The sequence below is a fragment of the Phyllostomus discolor genome, chromosome 5 (assembly GCF_004126475.2).
Source record: "Phyllostomus discolor isolate MPI-MPIP mPhyDis1 chromosome 5, mPhyDis1.pri.v3, whole genome shotgun sequence".
Classification (NCBI taxonomy): Eukaryota; Metazoa; Chordata; class Mammalia; order Chiroptera; family Phyllostomidae; genus Phyllostomus; species Phyllostomus discolor.
Window position 1 is genome coordinate 131,332,520 of NC_040907.2, and position 11,193 is coordinate 131,343,712.

At 40.1% G+C, this 11,193-nt stretch overlaps 1 pseudogene; it reads left to right on the forward strand.

The window, feature by feature from the left end:
- Positions 1 to 7,747: 7,747 nt before the first annotated feature.
- LOC114498178 lies at positions 7,748 to 7,872 on the forward strand (annotated as a pseudogene).
- Positions 7,873 to 11,193: the final 3,321 nt, after the last annotated feature.

Here is an 11,193-nt window from a genome sequence, read left to right on the forward strand (position 1 = left end):
TTAGAAAAAAACAGTCTTGCAGTAGTTAAATCCCAGAATTTACAGAGTTACTAAGATTTTAAAAAGAGCTCCTATAAAAAATATTTTAAAATTCCAAAACCACCCAAATCCAAATGATCACTTTTCTCACTAGCTTGCTCATCTCTGAAAAATTACCATTTTTGTTTTGCTTTGCATTCATTTTTAAAGAATGTCCAAATCACCTCTAAAACTTCCAAAGTTAGCAAATAACATTTTTCTGATATTTGTCAAATAACTGGTAAGCTCCTTACTAAGACCTGGAATTACTAGGACCTAGAAATTGGTTAGTGAATAATAAACCCTAGGCTCTGGGATAAATCACTGGAAAAGACGGTCTTTCTCTGTCTTACTTATTTCACTTACCATAATTCCCTCAGGGTCCAGAATGTAGAAAAGTGGTTGCCAGGAGCTGGAGGGTGGGGAAAATAGAGGTTGGTAATAGGATATAAACTTTCAGCTGTAAGATAAAAAGGTCTGAAGAGCTAATATATAATATGATACAGTTGATAAAACTGTATTGTATAATTGAAATTTGCTATGAGACTTAAATGTTATCACAAAAATAAATAAATAAATAAATAAATAAGTGAGGTGACAAATGTCTTAATTAACTAGATGGGGGAATCCTTTCACAATGTATACATATATCAAATCATAATGATGTAGACTTTGAATATCTTACATTTTTGTCAATTATAGCTCAATAAAGCTGAAAAAAAAGACATATCTGCCTCAAAGATTGCATTCTTGCACCAGAATTAGAGTGGGATATTACAATAAAGAAAAAACAATTCTCAAAAGTTTCCTACAAAAATAATGTATTTTATTTTTTTGACATTCATATATAATACACACACAAATTTTATTTCCTTTCATTGTGGTTTGTCTGAGAGCAGGTTCATTTATGGAGTTAATTAAATGGGTAAATTTCTAGGCTCCACTCCAGGGAAGGTGGTCATTCCCCCCAAAGACCTCCCATAATCCTTTTCACTGAAAGTTGTGATAACCTTGTCTGGCTAATTCAGCCTAAAAAGTAGTAGATACAAAACATTTCACCTTGATCCATACACCCAAAGCCTGAAAGAAAAGTTATAACCAAGAAGCCATTATATAGCTTGCCCTGTAAAAGTGATCCTTACAATCTCTACTTGTACTAAATGTTTACATTACTAAGCTAATTTAGTAATTTAGGAAAGACTTAAAAGAATGCCACAGCTCCTTAGTAACAGCTCAGAAGTGTGGGTATGTGCCTTTCCAGAAAGTAGAACATCAATCAGAATAACCAAAATACACGTACACTCTTGGTCTGATTGCATTTAAATAGATCTTTATGGAACTGGCATTTCCAGATGGTTGACATGCCACACCTCTAGTACTATGAGTAATTTTTTGCTAAGTCTGGTTGAACCAGTGGATTACCTAAAAATTAGCAGAGAGGTGGAGAAATGTGACCCAGCTGTTAAGTAAAGGTATACTCTTATATTTTTCAGTGATTACATTAATAGAGGCATTGTAGGCCAGCACTTCATTGAGGCTTGGATCTAGAAATTGGTCAGTACTGAACTGGGCTTAGTCTTGATTGGGAAGAACCCAAATATCCAGAGGTTCTTGTTGAACACATATTTGTTGACAATATACATTTGACCAAGAATCTAATCTTACTTGTGAGAAGGTTCAGCAGGGACATCTATTGATGGCCATGGAAAGGAAATGAAGACACAATTGCTACCAGAAATATAAAGCTATGCCTTAGTTCGTCAAAAAAAAAGTCATTATTAACAATAGCCTCTTGCATCTGTCTCCTGCTTTAACCTTTTCATAGCTCTTTCATACCAATTATCTTGCCTGATCCTCACAATAATCCTGGATAGATCTTTACACTGAAGTTGACTTATTGGGGATTAGACACTAAAGTCAGAGGAGAAGAAAAAGACACCTGTGGTCAAAATTACCTTGGAAGATACACTTGAAGAAGACAATATGTTGAAGATCAGCATACCATCTTTCAATGTGTGATGCAGCATTAGAAGAGGTAGCAATTTCTCTGATGAAACACCTAATTGTATTGTTGGTTGTGCTTAAGGGCCACATTGTTGGGAATGTGGATACACACACATTTTATACACACACATACACGAGCATGCACCACACATGCATATGTATGTGTGTGTATGTTTCTGTACCAGACTCACACTTCTCATGGTAGACTACTCATACTTTGTGTGGCACACAGCAATTGAGACCAAGTGGAGAAACATCAGATTCATAACTCCAATGGCATGATTATTTTTTGGTTTATGTTTATTGAATGTTAATGTGAACATAAGCAACCACATTATTTAAATTCTCTCTTTCCCCCATCCTCCCTCCCTATTTCTCTCTGTAGGACTCATACAGTTAAAATATGAGATATAACTTCACTATGCCTCCACTTTACATGTAAGGAAACCAAGATTATCAATGCTAAGTATTTAGTGGCTGACCACTTACTACCAGAGAAGAGGGGGCACCATTGGTACCAGTACCACATCATTACCAATCTGAAAGGGAGAGAACATAGCATAAAAGAGCACTCCTTTTTACATGGATATGGATTGGGATGTCATTTTCTCCTCAGGGCAGCCATATAAAGATAGCATAATTACCACCATTGCAGAGAAAAGGAAAACAGAGGCACAGAAATGTGAATGACAGACCAGGAGTGGATCCATGTCTCTCAGAGCCCTTCTGCATGGATGTGAATTTCTGTGCCTGTAGGGTCTGCTAGAAACATACTTCAGTGTCTCTGGCCACCAACTGACAAGGGTGAGGATGGGTTTGGAACTTCTACCCAGTTGTCAGGAAAGACTTCCACCACTGTTCACTGGTACAAGTTCCTCACCAAATGCTGAGAGATTACCAGCCCAAAATAACCACCCTCCCTCCAGTTACCACTATTGTCTGGGAATTTAAAATTCACCCTGCAGTCTTTTCACCTATAAAAGAAGAAATACAAGGGGATCATGAAGAAGGAAGAAGATGAGAAAGAGGAGGATAGGGGCCAGGCAAGAGCAAGTGGATGGATCTGAAAGACCATCCCCCGCAGAAAACCTGAGGAGAAACCCAGCCGTTTTCAGCCAAAATAGAACAGAAGGCAGTGTCCAGAGTTCCCGCTTCCCTTCAAAGTACCATGTTTTGGGGACTGCAAGTGGTCACTGAGCAGTCGCCCAAGCAGCTCAGCTTGGTCCCAACCACTGTTCAGCTTCAGGCTCCCAGCTAGAAACCAGCAGCAATGATGTCAGCCAGGCCACTTCCATAGCCACAAGGTCCCACTAACTCTCCGGCTAGTTATTCATTGCCAGAAATGAATAAATAAAGTCTTTAAAAACATAAAAAAGTAGACTTCCAGTCAAGATGGAAGCATAGGTGAACACACCTCACCTCCATGCACAATTATGGAAAAAATACTAGACTACAAAACAAATATCACCCACAATTGTCAGAAAGTCAAGCTGTGTGGGAGTCCAACAACCAGGGTTTTAAAGAAGTCACATTCACCCAAATGGGTTGGAGGGGTGGAGATGCAGAGAGGCATGGAGATGGGAATCAGCAGTCCCACATCTATGTGTGGTGGATAAAAAATGGGAGGGGTACCTCAGGAGCAAAGAACTTCCACCCCAGTCCAGACCACCCAACCAAGGGTTCCAGTGCCAAGAAGATAAGCCCCCATAACTTCTGGCTATAAAAAACAGTGGGGGTTGGGCAGTGAAAGATACTGCAGAATTCTCAAGAGATTCCTCTTAAAGGGACTGCAATGGACTTGGGACTCACACAGACCCACCTCCTCTGGGATTCAGCACCAGGGAAACAACTGAAAGGGCACCAGTGGCATATGGGTAGAAACTGAAGTGTGAATGCCTGGAGATAGCTTCCCCCCAGGCAAAAACCCAGAGGCCAGGCAACAGCATGGACCTCTCTGTAGGTCCTCCCCACTACAAAGCAACACAGCAGTGATATGAGTTGCCCTGCCCTGGCAATTACCTAAGGCTTTGCCCCATAAAACTGAACAGTTATGCTTTTCTAAAATAGGCCACAATACCAAGACAGGGAGTCAAAGCAGCTCTGCCTAACACACAGAAACAAACAAAGGGAGACTGCCAAAATGAGGAGACAAAGAAATATGTCCCAAATGAAAGAACTGAACAAAACTCCAGGAAAAGAACTAAATGAAATGAAAATGAGCAACTTATCAGATGCACAGTTTACAGTACTGTTATCAGGATGCTCCAGGAACTCATTGGGTACTTCAAAGGCATAAAAAAGACCCAGGGAGAAATGAAGATTACATTAAGTGAAATGAAGAAAAATCTACAGGGAACCAACAGTAGAGGAGATGAAGCCAAGAATCAAATTAATGATTTAGAAGACAAGGAAGGAAAAAGCACTCGATCGGAAAAGGAGGGGGGAAAAAGAATTAAAAAAAATAAGGATAGGCTTAGGAACCTCTGTGACAACTTTAAATGCTCCAACATCCAAATCATAGGGGTGCCAGAAGAAGAGGAAGAGTAAAAAATTGAAAACTTATTTGAAAAAAAATAATGAAAGAAAACTTCCCCAATTTGGTGAAGGAAATAGACATACAAGTCCAGAAAGCACAGAGAGTCCCAAATAAGATGGACCCAAAGAGGATCACATCAAGACACATAATGATTAAAAAATCAAAGGTTAAAGAAAGAGAGAGAATCTTTAAAGCAGCAAGAGAAAAGCAGAATCACCTACAAAGGAGTTCGCATAAAACTGTCAGCTGATTTCTCAAAAAAAAAAAACTCTGCAGGCTAGAGGAGACTGGCAAGAAGTATTCAAAGTGATGAAAAGCAAGAAACTACAACCCAGTTTACTCTATCCAGCAAGTTGAAGGGCAGATAAAATGTTTCCCAAACAATGTAAAATGAAAGAAGTTCATCATCACCCAGTCATTATTCTATGAAATGCTAAAGGGAATTATTTAAGAAAAAAAAAAAGATCAAAATGCTGAACATTAAAATGGCAATAAATTCACAACTATCAATAATTGAATCCAAATAACAAACTAAGCAAATTAGCAGAACAGGAACAGAATCATATATATGGAGATCATTTGGAGGATTATCATTTGGGAGGGAAAAGAGAAAATGGGGGGGAAGGTGCAGGGATTATGAAGCACACATTGGTAAGTACAAAATAGATAGGGGGATGTTAAGAACAGTACAGGAAATGGAAAAGCCAAAGAATGTAAGTGCATGACCCACGGGTATGAACTAAGGTGGGGGCAATTGCTGGAGGGAATGGGAGTACTGGGTGAAAGGAGGCAAAGGAGAAAAGTTGGGACAACTGTAATATCATAGTCAATAAAATATATTTTAAAAACTAGAAGAAATGCTAAATCACCTAACCATGTGTCTCATTTTGAGGAGTTTCCATAAATGTGTACACACTGAAGTTCATAAACAAACTCATAATTAAACCAGACAGTTTCACACAAAGTGCAAAGTAAAGTACATACTGCACAACTCATAAATGGCATTTTGACAGAGTGCCAACTCTCCAGTGCTTCTTATTTCATTCCTATGACAAAACTAAGCCATGCTCAGTTCCCTCTGATGTATTTCTCCCATGAATAAAAGATGTTCCTTGACACTAATTCACCCTGCTTCTTTGACTGCCCACCATGCCCTCTGCATTTGTCTAGAAAGTGGGTGAGTTTCAGGGGAGACACAGAGGAGATACGGTGCCTCACCGATGAACTCTCTATTGATCACACTGCACAGGGGCACCTCATTAAGCAGTTGGTGTCACCTGCTAATGCAGCAACCCAGGTTTCAGTTAATGGCCATAGAGAAGGTTTTTTTGTGGAGACAGTGGGGGCTTGAGGGTTTGGCTGTAGAGGATTTTGGCTCACTTTCTCAAACTCAAAGCCCCAAAATAAAGTCTCTAAGAACGTTTATGCTACTGAATAAAGAACATTCATGTGAGTGAGAGAAATCCATGATTTCTTTTAAGATGATGATTTACCAAAGCTTGCTAATTTAGCAACTAAAAACAAGTGGTGGCGACTAACTTGATTGCTCTGTTTTGTCTGCTAAGGATGACAGTCCAAAAGAAGATGAAGGAGAAAGGGACTGGACACAGTCAGGGCACATGGATTTCTACTCACAGCTTTTCCCCTAGCTGTGTATCTGGGCCAAGGTACGTTATGTCTCTGGTCCTCAGTTTCCCATTTATAAAATAGATGGGTATATAAGATAAAAGATAATGTTTGAGTAGTCTCACAATTCTGTATTTTATGTCTTCTGGGTTTCATCTTTATGCTGTCCTTTAAAATGCCTTGTTAAGATGTTACTAAGGATCAAATAATTCTATATCAGGATACTTTTGGTTCAAGATATACCACCTCTTCAATAGTATAGATTTAAAGTTGTTTCATTTCCAGCTGAATTTAAAATGCACAAAAAAAATCCTTTCAGTCACTACTGTGATGAGCTGTGGTCTCGGTTTGGGTTTTGATAGTTAGGGTCAGCCAGAGAATTAATTGGATGACAGATACCTAAGTATGCAGGATTTTGCTAGCAATCATAACTTACTTTGTAACTGGAATTACTGCTGTACTTTTTATTCATTGCCCTGAAAATGATCCTGGGAATGGACTAAGAAATCTGTGGTTATCATCACATTGGAAGGATACCTGCCTTCAAAAGTTGATTCTCCCCTCCCCTGTCCTTATTCATCTCATAATTCCTTCCTGCCTGTTCTTTCCCAACTTACAACTGACTCATAAAAAAAACTGAATGACAAAAACTTTTTTTCAACGTGTAGAACCCCAAAATTACATAAGCAAGACATTAAATGGTCTGGCAGAGCAGCTAGTCCCATGCTGAGCAAAGAATGTATACTCAGTAAACACTGATTGGTTGACTGATTGATGGAGTGCTGGGGATCAGCCTTTCATTCCCTGTCCCACTGAGCTGAAAGGCCAAGCACTTGGTGTTTCCCATTCAAATGGTGTGTGTCTCTATCCCCCAAGTGGTAAAATCCAGGTGACGGCATCTGCCTCTACACACTCCTCAGAATTTTGCAGAAACTGATGGGATCATGTCTGTGAATTGTTCTGAGCTCTTCAGAAAAAGTCATATCATACCACCCACAGAAGGCCATGTGATTGGAAAGTATGCATGCAACTGACAGCAACAGTTCACAGGGATAACCTCAGGAAACCAGAGAACCACACACACACACACACACACACACACACACACAAGAGTGTAGTTGAGGAGGGTTCATGAATATGAATTTCTGACCAGCCATGAATAATACAGTGTTCAAATTTTAAAATGCAATAAGTAAACTTCTAGGTGCCATTAGTATCTGTATATAAATATTTCAAAAGCTCCATGTAAATATCTCATAGTCATTTCTGTTAATTGTGATCAAAAGAACCTATGTCCTCAACTCTACACTAAACCAATGGAGACAGTTTGGGAAAATGCAGAGCTGAATGAATTAAACAGTAATTGCAAGCACTAATTGGAGAAACCCAGATCAATTGAATTTTTCTAATCTAGCACTGATTTGGATGACTACAAAAGACAATGGCTACATTTAAATATTTTCAAAAGGAAGGAGAGAGACTACAAAAAAGGAGAGGGCCAACTGTATCAACTTAGGCTCTTCAGCTTGGTCAAAGCTGACAAAGCAAGTATTTGAAAAGTTGAGCTTTGCACAGTGGCAGTATCACAGCCAATGAGGTTTATCCAAGGCGTGATTATTGCTAATTGAAAAGTTGGAAATGGCCTTTTTAGGAGAAAAGCCAGCAATTCGTAGAGAGCAGTCATCAAAAGAAAGCCAGGTGGCACCCCTCTCCCATGAGTCACCAAGACCAGACATGGGGTTGATGAGTTCATCTCAGACCTTGGTCTTACCCTCAACTTACCACTCAGAAACTTAGTTGTTAGTGTTCCAGAGACAATCCGACTCCAGGCTATCTACTCAAGCTAACAGAGGTCCCAAGAAACTATTGTACACAACCAGAATCCAACTTACAGTTTTACGATAAGAAATATAACTATCAAGCAGATTGGACATTTGCATTGGCCTAATCAGTACATTCTACCCTTGTATGAAATAGTCAAATTATTAGAAAGCTTGGTGACTTAGGAGGGGGTAGAGAACTGTCTCTGTAAAGGGCCATAAAGCATATACTTTAGCCTGCAGTAAATAGTGGGCTGCGCAATTGGTGTCACAGCTATTCAGCCACAACCCAGATTTGGCCTGCAGGCCATAGGTGGCAGACTATTATCTAGAACAGGGGAAGTTGACTATATGAGTTAATAATGCTAAAGGGAACTTGGCTCCAGTAGTTTTCTTCACAATGTCACTACTGGGTACTCCCTCTTTTGAAAACGTGCTCAGATGGACCCTGAAACACTTTCATTTCTTCTTGACATACACGTAGCTGGCAACTTCCTTTTGGAATGTTCTATTCCTACTTTAGCTATATTAATTATGCTTATGTTATCATTAAATTAAATAGAAAACACATTTTTAATCTAATAAACAAAAAACAGTGAGAGTTAAGGAGTAGCTGTGATTCTCTTAATAATTCATGGAATGAAACCTGAACCCTAGGTAGAACCTAAGGGGAAAAATATCAAGGGCCCCATTGCATCCAAAGAGGTGTTCTGCTCAGGCTCAGTTTTACTGGGGCTTAAGCAACTCATTCCTTCTCATTTTTCTCTGGCCCAAGTGCTAGGGAAATTCCTCTAGGGTCTTCCTTCCCCCACATATCAGAGAAATACACTTGTACTTGTGAAAAATAAACTTGGTGGACAATAAACAGTGCACATCAGTCTTTTGTTTGGTTTTGCTTTTGGTTGCAGACCTGGGGTCTCTGCTAGATCACATCTGTCCAGACTTCCTGGGATTCAGGTTCTTCTTCGGCACTTGTGGTCCCTGGCACCATGCTTTCTCTTGGGTCTTTGAAGCTGCCTATGTGCTTTAACCCTGTTTCTCCATGCATTAGCACCTGTCATTGCTGACATACTCCATTTGCTCCCTCTGTTTGCTCCAAGCCAAGTGGAAGGAAGCTTTCTCTCTTTTGACATGGGGCTACTCTCAGCCTGGGGCTTTATAAATGGGCTATGGGTACCCTGAAAGTATATATCAGATGTGTTTATGTAGACCCCTAGGTATTTTTTCTCAAGAAATGATATACAGCTTTCTACAAATTCTCAAAGGAATAAATGACACCCCCAAAATTGAAACAATGACCACATTGTAATTGATTAAAGTGGAAATGCATCTGTAAATACAGATTTACTTCTGCAAATTCAACTACATGCACTTAGCAGAGAAAGAGAGATTGAGAGATAAATCACAATGTAAATAATACAATGTAAGTAATCCTTTGACTTTGTGCTCAACGAGCACATACCAAACTACAGCCTGAGAAGCAAACCTAAATCTGCAGTCCTCAATTGGGTATGAATGTTCACTGAGATTATAATATTTCTTCTAAGAACTACCAGAAGTGCATTAGAGAACATTATTCAAGAATGATATTCTCTCTGAGATCATGATCATGGCAGACCTAGAGAAGGAAAATAATACACACTTCCTCCCACAAGAGTTTGCATTCTTTGCGTCCCCTATCTAGCTTCTTCTATTTTCTTCTCCCTTCCTAGCACCATTCCCACACCCTTCTCTTCTACCACCCTGTTAGAAATTGTCTTTGAAATTTCACAGATGACATTGTTCACATCATTCCTGACTGTAAAACAGGCAGTGTTTCTACTTTTTCTAGACTCGACATTAATTCACAAACTTGAGCTAACATGTAGGAAGAAGGACAAGGAAGAATGGAGAGACATGTAGCCTCAGTGTGAATGTCTGCTTAGGCTATCCACCTAACTACCCGGTACCCTTCCAGAATCACCAGCCCAGCGCCACACAATGCAGCCTTATCACAGAACATAAAGCAACCCCTCAGGCAAAACCAGGGCTCCAGCAGCCTCCTCAAAGACAGCACTTGAGTTCAGGGGCACTAGCAATAGTGAGTCTTGAATTTCTGTTTGCAGAATCATGCCAAGATTTTTAGAGAAAAGTCACTGATGATTATTAGATTTGCGATTTAAAGTAGCCTAGAATTCAAACCCTTCCGTCCTCGAGTCTCATCTTTTCCCTGTAGCCTTTTCGGAACCCTGCAACCCAAACTATTTTTCCCTATTGTCTTAACTCCACCAGCAGAGGAAAATGGAAGCATACAGAGGATTTTTTTTCTGGTGAAATGGAAAATTAAATGGTGCCAGCTTAGGAGAAGTCAGTAGATTACAAAAGCAAAGTGATGTCCTCTAATACCAAACTTCACTACTCTTCAAGCCTCACTTCCCACCTGGGAAGTACAGAATTGAATGAAATGTCTGTCAGTTAAAAAAAAAAAAAAAAAAAAACAGAAGGAGGAGGAGGAGGTCTCTGTCAGCTGGTCTGCTGATAAACACATTAATAATATTCCAGAGCAAAAAAACCATGGATACACACACACATAATGAGTGGCTAAGAGTGAAAACGTAATGGATTTGTACGTAGGATAACAGAAGTGATGAGATTAGAGTGGCCTGTGGACCGAGGAAGAGACTCTCCAGAATGAGAGAAGACACCCTGTTCCCCTAAAGGGCAGGGGATAAACTGGGCAAGACCAGGCCAAGAGGCAGAGATGCTGGGAGGGCCCAGCCCTATAGCAGTAAGTAGCCCCAACCACCCACTCTAGTGATGGAAGACTCTAAAACAACTGATAAGAGCAATCACAGCCACTGCTTGGGGCAGTGAGTGGGCCTCAGCAATAGGACCTCAGTTGCAGAAGTGAAAGAAGTAGCAGCTTGACTAGAATAAAGGGAATGGAGCTCAGTATCTTGGCTGCAGGGGCAACATTAATGAGGCCACAAAGGAGAGAGAGCTGAGTATCCCAGCCTCACCACCAGGCACGGCCAGGGGAGCTCCAGGTAGAGTCTTGTATCTCAGGGATCTAGCACAGTGTCTGGCTCATAATAAGTGATTAATAAATAATTGAGGAAGGGAGGGAAGGAGGGAAAGAAAGAGAGAGGGAGGGAGGGAAAGGGAGGGAGGGAGAGGGAGAGGAGTTTGACTGGCAGGAGCTCAAAATCA